This window comes from Lissotriton helveticus, chromosome 3_1, assembly GCF_964261635.1.
Source record: "Lissotriton helveticus chromosome 3_1, aLisHel1.1, whole genome shotgun sequence".
Taxonomy (NCBI): Eukaryota; Metazoa; Chordata; class Amphibia; order Caudata; family Salamandridae; genus Lissotriton; species Lissotriton helveticus.
The window spans coordinates 2,068,359,286-2,068,380,305 of NC_136061.1; the positions used below are offsets into that span (position 1 = coordinate 2,068,359,286).

Consider the following 21,020-nt stretch of genomic DNA (forward strand, 5'->3'; position numbering starts at 1 on the left):
TGAATTACATTATCAAGGGGTAGCAGCGTTGGTAGGCCGTGTGCAGAAAATAGCTCTGCCATGCATACAGTAATACTGGTTTTCACTTAAAATTGTTGTACTCCAGATCAAAAGGCTATGAAATAAAGTTTACATTAATGTGCTATTATGTTACACAGCTCAATAAGCTAAAGGAATTGGTAGTTGGTTATTAATGTTTTCTAGTTAGCTCAATGTGCTATTTACCTCCTACAAGTCTGTTTGTGCCCAGCTGCCAATAAAAGGGGGTAAATATTGTTGACAGACGGTCACCTGTTTCGGTCACCTACTGTCGAAAGGGGGAGGAGACTAGCTCCTGGGTAAATTAAGGGTAACTAGAATTAAGTAACACATTGTCATTTTTCTTTATTTATGCTCTCTCTCTCTCTCTCTTTCTCTCTCTCTCTCTTTTTCTCACTCTCTTGAGCCTGTCTAAGCTGTCTAGGAGCGGCTATGAGACAATTGGTTGGGTTCGCTTTAGTCATTCATTCCACATGATGCTGTGAAAATGTTCTTAAATAAATAGAGACAAAAGTACCTCACCTGTGCATGTCTAATTGGCTATTCAGTAATACTGTTTTAAAATTGTTTTGAAATATTAATAAAATGAATAAATAAATACGCCATGTTACTGCCCATCCTGTCAGATAAAATTATGAAAGGATGAGTAGTCTAGATTGATGTTCCCTTATTTGACCGTTAAAGGGCAACTATATGTGGGTAGTTTTTGTTCTAAAATTCTCAAGTGATAACACCAATATTGGTTATGTTATTCTCATGCTATATACAGTTTTGCAAGGGCATTACTAGTCTCTTTATTAGTCAGTCTGTGTAATTGAGCTGACAGCCCTGATTAGAGCTGGTGAATAGGTTTTTGTTTCTTTAAAAATGATGTTACATAGTCCAGATCATGAAAAGTAGAATGCACAGGGGTTCACAATGTTAGGAAAGACGCGTTTTGTGAAATATTGCTTTAGAGGAGTGTGTTTGCCACAACAGGTTCTGCTGGAGAAATTAATGTACCCACTATGTTAAGGTTTTGTTAGTTATTTATGTAATAAGGATCCCTGTTAAATTAGAAGTTTTTAGATTTTCCCGCCGCAGCTATAACATGAGAGCATGGTCCTAAGCTTAAAATGTAGGTGTTTTACGTAGGACAAATCATTTTAGAAGTGTCTGCAGTCCTGTTTAAGTAGTGGAAGGTTCATAAGTAGACTTCCTATGCTGCTTGGGATTGGGAGAAACAAATCAAATCATGTAACGTTTTACTCTTGTCAGTTCACTAAAAAGTTCCTTTAATTCTAATAGGTCCAGGTTATTTTTTACTCTCAGATAGATGAAGTGGTTCTTGGGTGCCTTGCTAATGTATCGGGGGCCTTAAGACTAAATACGTTTTCTGAAATAGGGTATCCTCTCTGTTGATAGATTATTTGTATGCCTTGTCTAAAGATCTTTTGTTCTGACCACCAATAGATATCTGCTGCCCTACAACCATTGCCAGAGGGGCCGAACATCAGACCCAGCCTGGAGAGTCAGCGCCAATCCAGTTTGGAATCGAGGTAAAGGGAACCAGCACAGGCGTTGCTGGCAACTAGGACCGCATTGAAGGACGAAGGCCGGAAGCACTGGGCCCATTAAAACAACGTGAAGTGTGTACCCCTGCCACTGTCTTGGTCGAAAGACGGGGTCACAAATCCGGACGGTGAATTATTTGCATGGATCCAGTTTTTCATGCCCAGCTGAGAGTCACAGACCGACAAGGATGGTAAGGAGGCTTTGCTTGAGGTGACTTCCTTTGAAACAAGGGTTGCTTCAGATACTTCAGCATCAGGCCTCAGAATTCTGGTCCCTAAGTGATTGCAAGTCTGCACCTCTGTTTGTTGATCAAGAGGTGCCTGGGCATACTGGGTACAATCTGTGGCCCCGACAAAAGAGCAGTGCGCATGCGGAGCAACACAGGAGTTAGGGAAGGACTTCAGTTCAGGGTTCAGGTGCTGTGCCTTTGGTGCCTGTTAGATTAAAGTGAAGAATACTGGTGCACTGCCTGAGACACTGAACAGGATCATGGTTTTCTTCTTCAAAATGGACTGTGATTGTTTTCCTGAGTTGCAAGTTGTGCAGCTCCACTGTGGGAGAAGTGAACAATAAAATCCTGCCAGTGAGGCTCAGACGGGCACAGGGAGAAGACTCCCCTCTGGCTGGTTGTACAGCGGCTTCTGTTCTTCAAGTACTTTTTAGCAATGTACCCCTTTTTTTGTCCCATTTTTGAGGAGGAGCAGCCCTTTGCGGCTCCTCGTCCTAATTCCCATGGCCCCGCTTGGTCCTCCAACACAAAGATTGTTTTCGTGACAATATGTGTAGTTGCTTTAATATTTGGATTTAAAATATTATTGCTTCTGCAAGAAAATTATTTTGTGCACACTTTGATGAATACTACTCTGCACTCCTCCTGAACATATTATTGGTACCCTAGTCCTCATAAAGTAGAACACCGGAAGGTCTATCAATAAAATGTGTTTATTTAGACATAGCATCAGGCATGTGCTGTTGGCTATTTCCAAACTGTATAAAATAGCCACTGAAATCCACTGGAACTCAGGGACATGGACTTGGACTAGTTGATTTTGAACACGGTTTTCCGTTTTGGGCATGGAAGCTATTATCAACCCTACCTATAACTGTTGTAGTCCTTTTTTACCCACTGCCTTTGTATTTAATGAATGAATGAATGAAGTGAAATTTATAGGGCGCAAACTTAGCCCGGGCATCAAGGCGCCAGACAAAGCAAAATCGAAACCAACAAGTCTCCAAGGGTTTCCAGGGCTTAGAAGTAGGCCTCTTGGAAGAGCCATGTTTTTATCTCCTTGCGAAATAAGAGCAAAGATGGTTGTCCCACCAGATCGGGCGGAAGGGAGTTCCACAACTTAGGAACCAAAGAGGAAAAAGCCCTCCCTCCCCACCTGGCCTTGATGAATCTGGGAGAAGGTTTTTAGAGGAGGACCTAAGCGCTCTAATGGGGGCATAGGCAACAAGAAGGGACCTAGTGCCCTCTGACCCGGCGCCTAGATGGCCCCATGGTCTAAGCAAAGAAGTTTAAAAGAGATCCTGGCCTGAATGGGCAGCCAGTGAAAGTCTTTCCTGGCCGTGGACACTGAGGAGAGCCTGGGAAGGTTAAGCACCAGCCTGGCCGCCGCATTCTGAACCATCTGTAGGCGGTGGATCGAACTCTTGTTCATGCCCGCATACAGTGCATTACAGTAGTCCAACCTCGATGATACTAAAGCTACCGTAGCCCGCTTTCTCGCATCGAGGGAGAGGTATGATCCTATCTTTTTCAGGATCCTAATGATCCCGCAGCATTTTGACACGGTCCTGCTGACCTGAAGATCAAATGATAGGGAGGTGTCAATCAGAACCCCTAGATTCCTGGCCGAAAAAGAGGGAAGGGGACAGTCCCCAAGGGAGTCCGGACACCAATCTTTAGACCAGATGTCATGGCCACCCCCAAAGATCAAAACTTCGGTCTTTTCTCCATTTAGTTTCAAGAAGTTTTGCACCATCCAGTGGGAAACTGCCTCCATACAGGTTTTAAAATTGAGGGCAGACTCCTTCACCGACTGGGTAAGGGAGGGCATGATTTGGGTGTCATCAGCGTAAGATAACACCTCGAACCCATAGGATCTCACCACCATGGCAAGTGGGGCCACATAGATATTGAAGAGGGTGGGACTTAAAGAAGATCCCTGAGGGACCCCACAATGCACCGGGGTGGAGGGTGACAGGAAATCACCCAGTTTAACTCTCTGCTCCCTATGATGGAGGAAGGAAGCTAGGAGTGTGAGGGCAGGGTCCCCCACCCCCATCTCTCCAAGCCTGGCAACCAGGATGGAGGGGGACAGGATGTCGAAGGCCGCCGTCAGGTCGAGTAACACCAACAGGGTGATCTGGCCCCTGTCAACCTTCGAACGGATGTTGTTTATCACCACAGTCAGAGCTGATTCTGTACTGTGGGCTCTCCGAAAGCCATGCTGTGAGACATCCAATAATTTCGAGTCATCCAGAAAGGTGGTAAGATGTTGGTTGAGGTGACCCAATGCTCTGTTTCCCATGTATTTCTACTTGTATCTCACAAGTTAAAGGAAATGTTCAAAATGTAAATGCCCACCTAGCAATGGATCAGGATATTAATGGATTTATGAGGATAGGTGTGCAGGATAACTTCCATGCTTCTATTAATTTATAGCGGATGTCTTCAGCTAATGCTAAAACAGCTATCTGTGGAAACTAGCAAAAATCGCTGTTAGCATAAGCTGAAGCCATTTTGTTTGTGGCAGCCATTTTAGTTAGCCATGTGCTCACCATGTGCTTCTCCCCTCTTCACTGTTGCCTGCCCTTTTATTCTGCTTGAGTCATCAGTTACACTTAACTGCTTCAGCACTGAGCCAGAGCAATGTATGATAAGAAAGGCCTATAGCTGCTAGAATGCACCTGTTACAGACTTAACTGTCAGGCTATTCCAACTGATGTAAGGGTTTTTGTTACTCCTCCCACTCTGTTGACTAAGTAGTTTCCAGTTGTCCATATATGTGTAATAGCTATTCATGTGTATACTTGTACCGCCTCTTTTTGAACCTCCATGCTTACACTGTAACTATCACAGTATATAAGCACCATGGTTTCTGTGCTCCTTGGACTACCTCATAGAGTGGCCTGAGGGTACCGTATTGACGTAGTCTCCTTCATGTGAGGTTAATAAATGTATTCTCTTTAACATTACAGCTTCCGGGCCAATTTCTTCTTTGTTGGTTTAAGGCCGGTGCACCAGTGAGCCCCTAAAAAGGCTTTTTATTCCACACTTTCACATTCCATGAAACAACGCTAATGTAATAAATAATCAATATATATAGAAATAATTAATCAAATGTAACACAAAAGTGATATCAAATATAAGGGAGGAGAAGGCATAGAAAGAGAATAAGTAAGAAAAATAAAGAAATGGAGAAAATAGACAAGAAAAGGAAAGAAAGAGAGAAACATAAGAAAAGAAAATAGAAGACAGTACATGTCAGAAACTGCTGACTGAAAACATGTACCTCGTTAAAAAACGGGAGGAAGAATGGGATGGTGAGGCACGGATGAAGATGGCATGGCTAATCAGGGGGCAATGCACCACACCAGGATATTATGTAAGAAAAAGGGAAATAAGAATGGAACAATCCTTGTGCACCTGCAAAAGAATATGAAGAAAAACAAATAACAAAAACAAAACAAACAACGAATATGTGATAGCCTGTGGAAGAATACATTTAGTTAGAGCTACATTAAAACATTGCTAAAGATCCCAGTGTGAAGAAAGACCCACTGTGTTTATAGAGTCAGTTGAATGAGAATTAAAAAAGTGGACGAGCTTTGATAGAATATCAAAGGAAGTGGTCTTATTCTGGAATGTGAATTGAAGGTTCAAGGGTGGAATACGCTATTCTGAGCTCCCATAAGATGTAATGCCGGATAAAGACTAAGGAAGTCTTTACTCCTGCTATCTGTAGCTAAAGAGACATCTTGTGAAATATGTATCTTTGTACCTGACCACATAGGTTGTTTCTTAAATTTGGCTGCATTTAGCACTTTGAAGAGATCAGTCTGTGTGCGCGCTAGATGTTTAAGCTCGTGGAAGATGGCATTTCAAAGAGCTTAGGTAAAAAAGATTAAAATGGAGGATGCAGGAATCTCCCCTTCAAAGCCTTCCAGAAGGCCATATATGCTAAAGGCATTATGTCTATTTCTGTTCTCAAGGTCTTCCGAATGCTTTTTTAGCAGGAGGATGTCTTTATCCAACATTGAGACTTCAGTAGTTGCATCTTGGAGTTCGCTGACCCTCTGCTCCACTAATGTCTTCCTAGACTCCTTAGACAACCATTTATCTACAAGAGTGTGAATCATTTTGTTTGTTTCTTCAGTGAATGATCTTAGGGCTCTGATTTCTTCTTGCACAGTTTCTAAAGAACTAGGATTATAGAATTTGTCTGGATAAGGGGAGAAACAGAATGCGACATCAAAGGAGTATTGGTGATGGTTATGGAGCAAGAATGACCAGATTGCACCTTGTCAAAAGAGGACCTTGTACCTTCCATGAAAGGTTGTCCAGAAGACAGACCTGAGTCCGATATTTTATTTTAATGGAGTGACTCTTACCAGAGCAAGCAAACCTCTTAATTCTATTCATAAAATAAAAGTCTGTAGCGAATGAAAATGAAATATGTGAGCCAGAAACACTACTGGTACAGAATTAAGGGATGTTGCTAAGATTAGATAACATAAATGCTGAACTTCCTACTCAAGTGAGTGACTCATTAAGATGTGAAGAACAAACATCGCAATATTGTATGCTTTGGATCGAGCCAACAAATTATCTGTAAAAGAGAATACTATTCTCAATGCAGTAATTTCTAGAGGGGACGCTGCATTAATTTAAGAAGTGTTCAATGTTAAAGTGTGACAGTAGTGGCTAATTACCAGGTCTTATGGTGGAATTATGTAAATAATCACCAGATTCTTGAAAGCAGGTAATATTAAAACCATTAAGTGAGGCTGAACAAGATGCAAACATCCTTGTTACTTTATTAACTGAGACATTGACATGTTTGTGAGGAGAAGTGGAGCATTACAACAGAGCCTAAAGTCAAATTAGTCATAAATATCATAAATAAAAGAGAAGCCTCCAAGAATTTGTCAAGTAAAGAATTAAGGACTCACTGAGGAGGAGTCAAAACAGGTTACCGCCATCAGTGTCTGGATTTACTGTACTCGACATGGTAATAAACAAAATGGTGGCTGCGATGGTCTGAGCAGCGTCATCTATTCATTTATGCCCAAAAAGAGCTTTGTTGCTGTGCAGGAGATATTCCAACAGGAGCCAGGTATGTTTATGGTGAGGAGACGACCATTCTTTTGCATGCCCAGGCACATGAACAGCAAATACATTTGCTGGCAGTCACGGTGTGGAGGAGAGCCTCATATCTAGGCAGTGGCGGCTGGCATCTATGGAGGGGAGATGCACGCGCAACATAAATTAAAATAGAAAAGAATAAAAACGTATCTGAAGGTATTGCGAATTCCTCCCAGTCCTCACCTCACCACCGGGACTGGAAGCAGCAACATCCTTAACCACTCAGGGCACTGCTCTCATGCAGCATGAGCGCATCGTCCTGATTGGAGGGAGCATCCTAACTTGGCGCTCCACGGCACTCTAGAGACCAGCACTTGCTCTATCCCAGCTGTCTCCCAGCTGTTTTAAGACAGCTGGGTTAGAGCTGTTAGAGTCCTCATGTGTGGCTGGCTGTCGCAAGACGGCTGACCAAAAAGACATGCACACTTTAAATAGTGCATAGCCACCCCACACTCCTTCCTGCTGAGTGACATGCTGCTGTTACTCAGGAGCGGCCCGCCCCCTCCATCCTCATGCTCTGTTCAGGACGGGGAAAAAAAATAAAATGGTAATAAGTTACTATTTTATTTTTCAGGGATTTGGGGGAATTTAAGTGGGGCAACGGTTCTCCGCTCCAACGGAGGAGCTGCCCCTGTATCTAGGTGGCCATCTTGTGCGACACCTAAATCATGCACCTGCAGGTTCTTTTTCCTCCGGCATTCTCCAGTTGTCATCGTTTGCAGTCATTTTCTTCCAATCCTTTCATCCCATTCAGCTTTTCTCTCTCTAGGTCTAGGTCAAAATCTGATGCAGGGAAAAAAGTTCTGGTCCCCAAAAATGAATGTGTTTTTCCAGCACCTACAATCACTGGCACAAATTAAGCATAGTTTGCAGTATCCTTCATCTATAGCTCCCTACCGTGTGGCTTATAGCGAACCTAAATATTTAACAGTTGTGACACATCTTGGTATGTTTCCCCAGTCACAAAACGGTCCTAAACATTTTCTCTGATGTAATGACAATCACAAATTCATATAAAGAATGATGTTGCTTCTCATTTTTAGAAAGGCAGGAATCTAGCAAAGCCATGATGATAACCTGCAACAAATAATCATAGTCAGAGAGAGACAGTTTTATTTCAGGCACCCAGCTCAAGGTTTAAACCAACTTAAAATAGGACCAGAAAAGCAACACGTTCTCCTCCTCCGGGACATTATGCGAGTTGACTAAAATGTCTGAAGTGTGAAGAGAGCTTAGTCAAAAGTGGTAAATAATTGCTTACAATTTACATAAGCCAGTACCTTGCCCAGAAATGTGCAGAACGAAGCGCTTTGAATATGATTTGTTTACAGAGATGGGAGGCTTAAGGTAACAATTGTAATGTCTCCGGGGAATCATTTTATGCGCACTTTACTCAATCTGTCACTCCACTGTAATTAATCTCCTAGCAATGCCCGGAGACGTTCCCTGCGCTTTTTGTTGTTCTTTCCATGGCAGTAGAAAAACAAGGCTGGGTTGCAGTATGGGAGGACGGAATGTGCTTTTTTATTTCGAGCTTTGATTTGTTTTGCGAGAACAACTCGAACATTTTTAAATGGTATTGAAAATTACCGTTCCAAGCGGAAACCGCAGTTGATCAGCCACAAATGGTTTGTACTGTCACCAGTTGAAAAAAATAAGGTCTATTGTACTGGGTAAATAAAAATGCCATTCTAACAGCAATCAACACCCAATCGGTTTCAAGATGAACACAACTGGAGTCCACTGGAGTTTAGTAAACATTGGCAGCAACTGGATACAGTAGAAATCAATTGTCTGGCAAACTGGTATTTCGACCCGAGTCTAGAAACCCATTGCTGCTATGGCCACAAACCATCTTCTTCTTATTACTTCCCTTCGACCTGTAAAACGAGCAATACTCGGAATGTAAAAAATATGCGATCACAAAAAAAGAGAATCCTGTTAACTGATGATGTATTGAATGTGGTCCTTCCTCGATTCGTTCATGGAGTATTCTGATGGGAAAGGCTATCACTGTATCACACTTTTCCTCACCGTTGGATGCAGAACCTTGTCAAAGACGAGCTCTGTGACAGTGGCCATACTGTCTGTCAGAGCAGCTGCAAAGGATGTGTGCAGATGTGCTGGAATCACCAAGGCTATCTGGGCCATATAGCTAGAACACACATGATCTGCCAGGCAATCATTTTGAATAATGTGAAGACATCTCTGGCGATCTAGGTGTTGCTGTGATTCAACCATTCATCTAACTCTATGCAAAATTACTTTTATCTGTGGCAGACACAGCGTCTCGAAATGTTGTGAATTGATCCAATTGCTAAAATGTGTTCAGTATAGCAGCACACAACTAAGAGTATTGGGCGTGGGCCCTCGTTTACATTTTGTATAGCACAGTCTAATGTATGAGAAAATAAAATTGAGCCGCCACTACTCAAGACCATCCAGCAGGGATCTTGCCAAATTAAGGTGCCCCCCCCTTTCCCCTTTTTTCCAGTCGTGCACTTTTGTGTGATAGCCTGCAACATGCTAGGTGATGTACTCTCTGTTTGCTCCCATTGATCTAATTAGACTGATACACCTGTAGTTAATTATTTGTACGTGTACAATTTAGGATAGAAGACAGTGTCCTTAATGAACTAGAGTATGATCAACTTCTTATGCCTAGTATATAAAGTTGTTTGTGCACAATGGCAGTGGCAAAGTCCTGGCAGAATCAGAGCCATGTGTTTACCACCACTTCAAGTCAGTAAGAGTGCGAAAGAAATGTCACTAATCATTTTACCATAACTATTCAACACCGTGCGGGCTTTATTAGTATTAAGGTTGGTTCCTCCTAAAAGATAATTAATGCTTGCGAGTGAAAGAGAGCGCCTTTGTCTACAATCCTCATAAATTGAAAAGATGTCTAAGAATGGGCTAAAAGGGTTGGGAGAGAACCTCTTCCATTGGATGTTCTCAATTTCTGTGTTTTCTACAAAATCCAGATCCTTTGAAAACGTGAACTGAGCGATCAGTGTGGGCTCTAGTCTACACAGCAGTTCACACGTTTGCTCTGGCATGTGCACATGATTGTGATCTGCAATCAGTGTGATGTTGAACACCTCGTCCTGAGCCATCCTTTCACCGTGATCCAGGTTACAAGACAATATAGCTGTCACCCAGACATAGATACATAGGTAACCCAAAAGACAGCATTTGGAACACTGAGAAGAATCTCAGTTGGTTTGATGAATCTCCAAGCATTATAGAAGAAGGCAGCAAGAGACCAAAAAACTGGATGGCAGAATGTGCTCTTGATAAGAACCCAACCCCAGTGCGACTCATCAAGGTAAATGAGACATTTTGACAATCTACTGAATTGTGATTGATGAAAGTGAAAATAAGGCCATACTGGACTATGTAGGACAGCGTACCAACAACCACATGTTGAAAGTTAGAAGGGCAGTAACACCAGATTACAGTGATACTGTACATGTAGTAGAGTTAACAAATGCTACTGAAATCTCCAGTGACACAGTCATTGGCACGAGGGACCAAAGAGCTAGCTTTCAAATTTGGAGAGCCTAACTTTGGATTTTCTTGAGTACACACTGACAAGCATTTAGTCTGTTGCTGAGATTAGATCTAGCCATTCAACTCTTAAAAGCTAGGGCCAGTAACCCAATACCTGACTTAAGGTAGCTAGAGAAGTAGGTTTCCACAGTGTTGTCATGAATCAGTCAGATGGTCCCTTCTGACTGAGTGTGTGCTACTTCAGCATCTTAAACGAGGGCAAGAGAGGACAGTCAATCCCTTGCCGGAGGCTCTCTGCCATAAACTAGACTCACACAGGAAAATGTGACACCCAGGTCAGAACACCTTTGACATGGAGCCAACAATTGATTCTTTCCATAGGAACCATAATGAGGTGTAATGAATGGAGAGCTCCCCACCCAGTGAAGCACAGATTGCCATCAGTGCTGAAACGTCCATATCTGAACCTTTATTACTGGAAGAGGCCATACCACTGGTTAGTAAATTGGAAAGAACAGAACCAAATAAAATTGTCTCAGGGGATGTCAGGGCCCTAAAAAGAATCTGGAAACCGGTTTTTACTGCAAAAATTGGACAAGCTATATTGCCTTCATCTAGCCACAAAAATATATCACCCCAAACAGCCTTTTCCTGTGACCTCACCTTCAATTCATGGAAGCTGATGTATGTAATTGGGGCAATTCTAAGCCAGGAACCCAGAAAGGCTCCTGGCCAGGATACAATCGCCAGATGCATCAAACAAATGTTTTGCGATTCCCTAATTGCAAATCTTTGCGATTCGCAATTAAGGAATCACAAAACGGCATGCATGAAAGTGTGCAGTACACTTTCTGCGTTTCCTAAGGGGTCGCAAATGACCTACCTCATGAATATTCATGAGGTAGGTCGCAATTTGCGACCCCCCCTAGGAATCGCAAAATTCACAGGGATGGTGGCCTACTGAGATAAGCAGACCACCATATTTGTGAATGCTTTTAAATGAAGGAATTATTTTTTTTGTAAAGCAGCCCGTTTTCCTTAAAGGAAAACGAGATGCTTTACAAAAATAAAAATGAAAAGTTTTCTTTTCAATTTTTAAGAGCAGGCAGTGGTCCGTGGGACCACTGCCTGCTCTTAAAAATGTTTTACAAACATTCACAAAGGGGAAGGGGACCCTTGGAACCCCTTCCCATTTGCGAATGTCTTCACATCTACTTGAAGTAGGTGGTAATATGCGAATGTTTTGTGACTGCATTCACGGTCACAAAACATTCGTGAATACTGTTAGGAATCGCTCTTTGGAAGGGACGCCCTAAACACGCTCCTTCCAAATAGCGAATCGCAAACGTATTTTGCGATTCAATAACAGGTTACCAAATCGCAAAATTGGGTTTGATGCATCGCAAAAGATTGCAAATGGGCCGATTGGCGAGGAGAAAAATGCTTGATGTGTCTGGCCCAATGTCCTGTGACGTCTTTATCTGTAATCTTTCAACCTGTGCTCCATTATTGACCTTGAGTTTTAATGATACTTGCAGCAGTGGCACCTTAATAGGGGCTTCAGGCTGAAGCCCCTGCCTCCTATGAGGCACCTGTGCATTTCAATTTATCAGTGTTCATGAATACATGAATTTTGTGTTTTCTTAACCCCTTCGACGCTCATGACGAGCTGGGCTCGTCATGAGGTAGCCTCCTCGCACGCTCATGACGAGCCCAGCTCGTCATGTAAAGTGCGCTTTCGCAAATCTCAGCTACGGGGGGAAATCATGCCGCACGCATGCGGTTAAATGTTGCTGGTGTGCAGGTCAGCCCTCTCTGCCTCATCTCAAGGCACCTGATGACAGGAGGAGGAGGGGGTCGAGGGGGATGAGGTATGATTGAGCTACAGATCGTTGTTTCACAATAAAGAACTCTATAGTAGGATGTCTACATTGCGCATGTATGCGGGGCATAGTTCAACTACATTACCCTCACACCGGTGCAATTCATTTTATTTATAAGGCATACCGTGCATGCCTCAGTATATCTGCTACAATGTGACTGGCAGTGAACAATGAAGTCTCTTTCAGTTATAACCATCACATGGGCCAAGTTCTGTCAATAACCCTGTAGAGGAGTACAGGAATAGTCGTGGCAAGTAGCATGGACTCCCACACTGGTTGCATTGTTTTGCAATTCTGATTTAGTGTTCTGCTTGCACTTGCATCTTTATCTTATGCAGCAAGTTTTGTGTTTCCCTACTTTTGTTCCATTGTAGACTGCGGGAAGTGACTTCAATGTGACTTTTCCTGCACATTAGGGTAGTGTTGCAACCCAGCCATTCCAGATCCCTCTCACTTCTCCCAATTACCATATAATCCCCATCCTACCATTACAGACGTTTTCCTCTTTGCATTGGCACTATAGTTCATGTGCCTCATCACATCACCCTTCCAGACCTCCAAGCAGGACCAACTCCTATTCACACACCCTATTTACCTCCACCCCTATAGCGTCCAGTACAGGATCCAGGCAAGGGACAGAGAAGTTAAGAGGGCCTTTGACCACATACCCTGCCCTTCTATTTTGGTCTCTCCTTGGCTCTCTTTCATGCCTCTGTGTATCTTTCTCCCACAAATAACCATAATCCATCCACAAGATCAATAACTGATGCTAAATACCTTGATGTCTTCTTAGACTAACTAATGTTGATCCATCACCGTCGCTTCAGAGAAGACCCTTAAACCATGCACTGTAATGTACCTGGGTAACTTTCTGTACTGCTCTATCACTTCTCACATGAAATGTCCAGATACACGTACTCTACTTATATACCTCGCTCGCTTACCAGCATGTTTCTTCTGGGGGAACTCTGTGTAGCATTCACCCCATCCACAAATTTCATACTCCATGATGGCCTCAGCTTTATGATACTAATTGCTTCAAGAAATGGCAGGCTTTTGTAGGTATGTATGTATGCAGTGTTCTTATAGCACAAACCTAGCCAAAAGGCAGTGGAGCACTGTACTAGGTCAAGCACAAGCATACAGTCAATAAGTGATAGAAGTAGCTGTGTTGTCGATAGCTAATGCACTGTGATGTAGACTTCTTTAAAGTTGTAAGTCTAAAACTCTCTCCTACATTGGAGTAGCATTGGGGTGATCCTTGTGGATAGAAAGATGCTGTTCCAGATCTTGGGTACATAGAGTGAAAAGTCCTACTGTCTTGCTTTTATTTTGCTTTACTTAGTCTCCAGTCTGATGGTGTCCTGGCCGCGTGCAGTGGGTAACAAAGGCCCCCACAGCCCCTGCAGTGCTGGGGGGACGAACTCCACAGCCCCCTCCAGCACAGTACCCTGGCCTGAGAGCTCCTAAGTGAGTCTGGAAGGGTGTCCCTCCATGTTCTTTGCGGGACCCCTCAAGTTTAATTACGCCACTGGCTGCGGGTGTCACAAGACCCAGCCAAGATGGTGAGCTTGTTTGCAAGGTAAGCTGCGCTGCTGTTTGTGGTGGCTTTGTAAATGATGCAGCTGCTTTTTGAAGATGGAGTGTGCCGGCAGGGAAGGACTGGGAAGCAAAACCGACCCTGGCAAAGTGCTCGGCCGCCCCCCCTGCTCCCCCCCCCCCCCAAGCTCTTTGCAAAGTCGGATTTTGGACGATTTGTTAGAGGGACCATTTCGCAGCTATGCTGCTAAAAAGGCCCTGTAACAAAATCGGCCCCAAGGGCCCCATAACCGGCCCCCCACCTGTGCGGCGCACCGGGGGATTGCCCGGTGCCCGCTATGGCCAGTCCGGCCCTGTGTGTTGGCAAGGGGAGACAATGCAGTTCCAGCTGGAGGGGTAATGTGATCATATTTCTTCTGATCCAGAGTGAAAATTGCTGTGGCGTGTAGGATGCCCCTAATGGATGCAGGGTGGAATGTTATTTTTGTGACTGCATTTATTTTCACATGCTCTGCAATACTTCATGATTTTGTGCAGCCAGGTTCACTGCGCTATGGTTTCATCAGGGTTATGAAGCACTATAAAAATAAAACAGTGCAATACATCATTGAGGAATATGTTGAAGAATATCGGACTTCTCAAAGACAAACTTGAGAGCAATTGAACATTACATGGGGAATAACCAATGTTTCATACCATTCTAGAGTCTCAGCACGGGTTGCACTATATGAAACAATGTCAATAAATAGTCACGGTTCTCTAATCCTCTTTCATAGCGTGCTGTCTAATTTCAACACAGACGTATAGGTCTTTTTTTCCATTATTCAGGGTGTGAAGCAGGATTTCAAACATCTCCTGTAGGAAGTGTGACATGGGAGGTTTGAAGAGGGGTGGGTAATTGGTAAAGCTATACATTGATGATCATTTTAGACAAGATGGTAGCAGAGGATGTGAGGAGGGTGTTATTGAAGATTGTTTATAGGGTACAGGCTTGTGAGCCAGCAATGCTACTTGCCATGATTAGGCCAGTGATAGGCCAGTGATATTATAAATGGATAGAAGGTTGAAGGGGTGGACACACATATATTCACAAAAGTCCTGGGTACCAGTGATGCTGAATGAGGTGTAGATAATGCTACATAATTCTGAGAATAATTTGAAGAGTCCTTTGCATGGCTGCCTGGTAAAACCTATTGCGCCATTGAAGGTCGTTCCTCTTGTTAAGGATACTTGTTTTCATACACTGTATTTCCAGGATTCTAGATTTGTTTCTAGTAGCATTTACTAGTGATGAACCTACAAGTGTTCTGGTGTTGTTGCTTTCAACTGGAGTTTGGGGAGGGATCATTGTGTCAAAAGAAACAGAGCGCCATGGGTGGAAGATCTGACTGTCATTAGGAGTCCACAGACAAACAGGCATTACGAAGACAAGGTCAAATTTCAACTTTTGTCCAAGGTCAGTTATTGAAGAGAGTTGGTATGGTAGATGCTGATGGAAAGATACATTGGCAGTGGAGGTTATGGTGGCCAATCTAGGTAATAAGATTACTTCCTGTCGCTGTGAAAGCCAGGGAGAGGAGAATATTGCATTACAAACGTGCGCAGCAGAGTGCTTTGGACCCAGTATTAGGTAGTGGAAGCCGAGTACTTTTGGCTAGTACAAAAGGATGAGGAATGTTGCAATTCTGGATTGTAAAACCAGTTATTGGTGCCGAGCTCTCCCAAAATAGATAGATCAGGGTGATCACTCATAATGTTGGTAATTGAGTCAAGGAGACCATCCAGGAAGGCTCAGATGTACAGAGGGGTTCACTAGATAAATATAAGAATGAGGTGGACAATGTAGGAAAAGGTGATAAGTGAATAAGAGAAGAAATACACCCAGAGGTTGAAAATCCTAGAAAGTGGAGATGGATAAGGAACCAGAGCTGGTCCACTTCTACTCCTCTTGGTCAGGCAGCTTCTGGTGAGGTTTAAGGAGGGTGGTTGATCTAGTGTATTGTGGGTTCTGCATTGACTTTATATGTAAAGTCTAAGATGTGGTAGCTATTCTTTTTAAGGATCTGGTCTAACTATATAGTGTTGATGGCAGTGGGGAAAAGGGATGGTGGGGGCTCAGTCATCTAAAGACGACCATTGCTGAAGGATGTTTTACAACAACATATGTTTCCTCCTGACTGGGGCTTGTTAACCCCTTCAGTGCTCATGACGGAACCACTCCGTCACGAGCCACGGACGCGCTGTGCTGGTGACGGAGTGGTTCCGTCACAGCGCGGCCGCACCGCCCACGCTGCCGGAATTCCGCGTCTGCGTGGCCGTTCTAATGGGCTGGCGGGGCCGTGACAGAACCACTCTGTCACAAGCACAGCGCGCCCGTGGCTCATGACAGAGTGGTTCCGTCATGGGCATGGTGGCGCCGCAGCAGAATTACCGCCGCGGCCAAGGGGCTAACCTGAAGTAATTCAGAGCCATTCTTGAGTATCCAGTCCACATATTCTCTATTTATGTTAGATAGTACATTCTATCATTAGTAATTTATGAAAGGGTGTACCAAAATTATTTCTTTTGCATGGTTATTGTTAGAACTTGGGTTTCTGGTTGGCAGGGGTATGCACTGTGCGCAAGCAGGAATCACAATCCTAGTCAGGGTAAGTCAGATACATTCCCCACCCTACAGGAACTGCCTACTCCTTCGGTACTAAGTCAGATACATACCATAAATTAACCTGTGCTCACCCTCTGGCAGCTTGGCACAGAGCAGGCAGGCTTAACTCAGGAGGCAATGTGTAAAGTATTTGTGCAACACTTAAAAGAGTAACACAGTGAAAACACCACAAAAAGGACAGAACACCAGTTAAGAAAACTAGAGAATATTTTTAGGAGTAAAGTAAGACCAAAATGACAAAAATCCAATAAGTAGAAGTCAAGATACGATTTTTAAAGAATTAACTGTTTTTGTAGTACTTAGAAACAAATAGCGCCAACCCGGGCTATCTGGTCATGCTGGGCAGGGTCAAATCCAAAAGTTCAGGTTGACTGCGATGGAGCACAGGTCAGATACATGGACCAATCTTGGCCCTCTGAACAGTACCTTTGATGTGTCGACATCAAGGGTGATTGGTGGAGCAAAGGAGGCGAAACATCGCTATCAATCCCGCAGATGTAGGTGATGCGTTGGTTCCAAGCTGCACATAGACGAAGATGCGTTGAGGGTCAAGATATGATGGACATCGGGTTGATCCATCACGCTGGGCCAACCGTCTTGCCATTTGTCCTTTGATAGATCTTTTCTTTCTCACCTGAGAGGTAATGGGAGTTAACGTTACACTAATCAGTTTCAATTAAGAGTGTAACAAATTTGACTACACAATAAGGACCAGGAATCAGTGACTATAGTTAAGAAGCTTTAATACAAGTTAGCAATCAGGTTAAGGTACACAAATCTTAGCACCATGCTATAAAGTTACAAAATAAGAACTGGGAAATCCAACCTTCTAAAGAAGTTTAGGCGTGCCAGTATATGACAACCAAGACATTGTCACAGCAATACAAAAGATCAATAACAAAATCTGGAACTCAGAGAAGAGTTTCTGTTTCTCTCGTCTATACATGAGTAAAATCTGGAATCATCTAAATTAAAGTTCAAGCTAAAAGGATGATTAGAAATTCCAAGGAATCTCAAACTTCAGGGTAATCCAGAAAAATTTGCAAAAACCCTAGAAAGTTCTGCAAGTAAGGAAATAATAGAAGCTAGTGGAAATAAGAGAAGATGTTAGCTTTGAAGAAGCTTGGTCAAGAGTCTACTTGGGTCAGAGGGTTGTGAGTGTTAGCTTAAGCCACACTCAGCAAGAATCAGAAGGAGTAAGCATAGAGATCTAAACCTCTCAAAGTACAACCAAAAGTGGGGGCAAACTCAGTGTAGACTCCAAATATTTGCAACAAAATCACTCAGGTACCAGCTCTCTGTTCACATAATCAGGGGTTCCATTTTCCTTTTCTCTTCTAATGTTGTAAGCTGCAACATTCACAAAAGTCCCCCGATGAAAATGGGAACGACATTGTGCTTTTTCAACAAAGCCATGTTGCAATAATGCTAAATATTTCTCTTCAGTTAACACTCTGGCTCGCCATGTTCCTTGGTCAAGGTCTTCTTCTCAGGCTCTCATTCGATTGCTAGTACAGTGTTGTATATCTTCTCAAACTAACAACGTATGTGAAAGCACCTGCAAGGGAAAAGTCAGGCAAGCAGAAATGGAAAGCAGTATTTTATACAAATTGGAAAACAGGCCTAGTAAGAGCAAGTTTAGAATTTTAAATCAGTGGTGTACCTTTAATATGCATGTGCACTTTCAAACACAAATTAATATAAATGTCAGTATTGCATGTGGCATACAGAAAAATATTTAATACACATGTGTAAGTATGGATAAGAACTACAGTTAAATGAAACAGAAGTGCACACATTGCATGAGTCATTGTCGTTTCTAGAGTAAACACAACCTAAATAGGTGAAGATGGTTTATCCATCAAATCTCCAAAGAATATCTCATTTATTACAGTTAAGTCACACAGTGTTATGTATAAATTGTCTAATTCTGTAGTGAATGCACTTCAATAATGATGCCAAGTGTAACACCTTGTATTAATGTTGTTAGGCCACACAGGAAACATGTGCTAAGTGCATGTTTGAGGTATGTAATTGTGACACGTAAAGGTGGAGTTAAAATTACGCTGCTCCAGGGGCGATGTGTCATCGTCGAACCGTTGGGTTGTAGGTGATGCATGCAGCACAGAGTGATGCATTGGTGCCAAACTGCGCAAAGTCGGAGATGCATAGGAAACAGGACACGATGCGTCATGCCATTGGTAATGTGGTGTCCACAGTTCGAGCATCAGCGGCAAAGCTTAGGTGTGGAGGAAAATGCACTGGTTCTGATTGGCGCAACGTCTGCTATAAATGGATTTTTGAGGTAAACATTGGATATGCAGCCCTTATCAAAAACCTGGAAAGTGCGTCCGTTTCAAAAAGAGCTAATGCAGTCCAAGGTTCTTCCTGTGACATCAGCTTTGCACATCCTCTGCATAAGTATTGACTGGCCAATGGTCTCAAAGGCCACAGTAAGATCTAGGAGTATGATAGCCTCTGTCGTTCCTAGATCCAGTCTCTTTTTTACTTGTTCCACCACTGCTAAAAGGGCTGTTTCAGTGCTATGCCTAGGGTGGAAGCCAATATCAGTTTGATGCAAGAAAGAGTTGGTCTCCAGAAATTCAGAGAGGCACCTGTTTACATGGTTTCCAGCCACTTTTTAGGTTTTGCCTCGCCAAAAAGATGCGCTCTGCGCATCTTTTTCGCGCAGGCGAAAACCTGATGAGAATTGTAGTGTGCTTTGGGTCGGCCCTCCTCATTCATTGGCTGGCTCCGTAAATGGAGCCTTGCCATTGGACGAGGGGCCTGTCCGTCAATGCCGGACCAGACACGGGGGCGTTCCCGACATTCTTTCCCTTTTGCCGACGTCACGCGACGCCGGGAACGCCCCCGATTCTGTTCCGGCATTGCCGGCACCTCCCTTGCTCTACTGTCATCACCACAACACTGCGCCCATTTTATCCCAAGCTAAACACTCGGAGAGGCGCAGTGACCGGGTCTTTGAAGGCCGCTCTCCCAATGAAAACAAGTTTTCTCTCCGAGTCAGCACGAGCAGGAAGACGAGCAGCGCGCCTCCCAGCTGGCCTCTCGCATCAGCATCCAGAGCTGCCCTGCGCGGTGTGTAGCTTCAGTGGAGCTTCAGAGTGCAGAGTGGAGCTTCAGAGTGGAGCTTCAGAGTGGAGCTTCAGAGTGGAGCTTCAGAGTGGAGCTTCAGAGTGGAGCTTCAGAGTGGAGCTTCAGAGTGGAGCTTCAGAGTGCAGAGTGGAGCTTCAGAGTGGAGCTTCAGAGTGCAGAGTGGAGCTTCAGAGTGCAGATTCAGAGTGGAGCTTCAGAGTGCAGAGTGGAGCTTCAGAGTGCAGATTCAGAGTGGAGCTTCAGAGTGCAGAGTGGAGCTTCAGAGTGCAGATTCAGAGTGGAGCTTCAGAGTGCAGAGTGGAGCTTCAGAGTGCAGATTCAGAGTGGAGCTTCAGAGTGCAGAGTGGAGCTTCAGAGTGGAGCTTCAGAGTGGAGCTTCAGAGTGGAGCTTCAGAGTGGAGCTTCAGAGTGGAGCTTCAGAGTGGAGCTTCAGAGTGGAGCTTCAGAGTGCAGCTTCAGAGTGGAGCTTCAGAGTGCAGATTCAGAGTGGAGCTTCAGAGTGCAGAGTGGAGCTTCAGAGTGCAGATTCAGAGTGGAGCTTCAGAGTGCAGAGTGGAGCTTCAGAGTGGAGCTTCAGAGTGCAGAGTGGAGCTTCAGAGTGCAGAGTGGAGCTTCAGAGTGGAGCTTCAGAGTGCAGAGTGGAGCTTCAGAGTGGAGCTTCAGAGTGGAGCTTCAGAGTGGAGCTTCAGAGTGGAGCTTCAGAGTGGAGCTTCAGAGTGGAGCTTCAGAGTGGAGCTTCAGAGTGCAGAGTGGAGCTTCAGAGTGCAGAGTGGAGCTTCAGAGTGCAGATTCAGAGTGGAGCTTCAGAGTGCAGAGTGGAGCTTCAGAGTGGAGCTTCAGAGTGGAGCTTCAGAGTGGAGCTTCAGAGTGGAGCTTCAGAGTGGAGCTTCAGAGTGGAGCTTCAGAGTGGAGCTTCAGAGTGCAGCTTCAGAGTGGAGCTTCAGAGTGGAGCTTCAGAGTGGAGCTTCAGAGTGGAGCTTCAGAGTGGAGCTTCAGAGTGGAGCTTCAGAGTGGAGCTTCAGAGTGCAGCTTCAGAGTGGAGCTTCAGAGTGGAGCTTCAGAGTGCAGATTCAGAGTGGAGCTTCAGAGTGCAGAGTGGAGCTTCAGAGTGCAGATTCAGAGTGGAGCTTCAGAGTGCAGAGTGGAGCTTCAGAGTGGAGCTTCAGAGTGCAGAGTGGAGCTTCAGAGTGCAGAGTGGAGCTTCAGAGTGGAGCTTCAGAGTGGAGCTTCAGAGTGGAGCTTCAGAGTGGAGCTTCAGAGTGGAGCTTCAGAGTGGAGCTTCAGAGTGGAGCTTCAGAGTGGAGCTTCAGAGTGCAGAGTGGAGCTTCAGAGTGCAGAG

General features: G+C 44.1%; 2 long non-coding RNA genes across 2 annotated transcripts in view; one reads left to right on the top strand and one right to left on the bottom strand.

Moving 5' to 3' along the window:
• Nucleotides 1–21,020, top strand: part of LOC144824098 (uncharacterized) — a 128,907-nt gene that overhangs the window by 94,195 nt on the left and 13,692 nt on the right. The window contains exon 3 of the long non-coding RNA XR_013608897.1: nt 1,492–1,783. This is a non-coding gene — a long non-coding RNA (uncharacterized LOC144824098). The remainder of the gene's footprint in view (nt 1–1,491; nt 1,784–21,020) is intronic.
• LOC144824099 (uncharacterized) overlaps nt 16,912–21,020 on the bottom strand; it is a 125,173-nt gene continuing 121,064 nt past the window's right edge. Inside the window, exon 4 of the long non-coding RNA XR_013608898.1 lies at nt 16,912–17,198. This is a non-coding gene — a long non-coding RNA (uncharacterized LOC144824099). The remainder of the gene's footprint in view (nt 17,199–21,020) is intronic.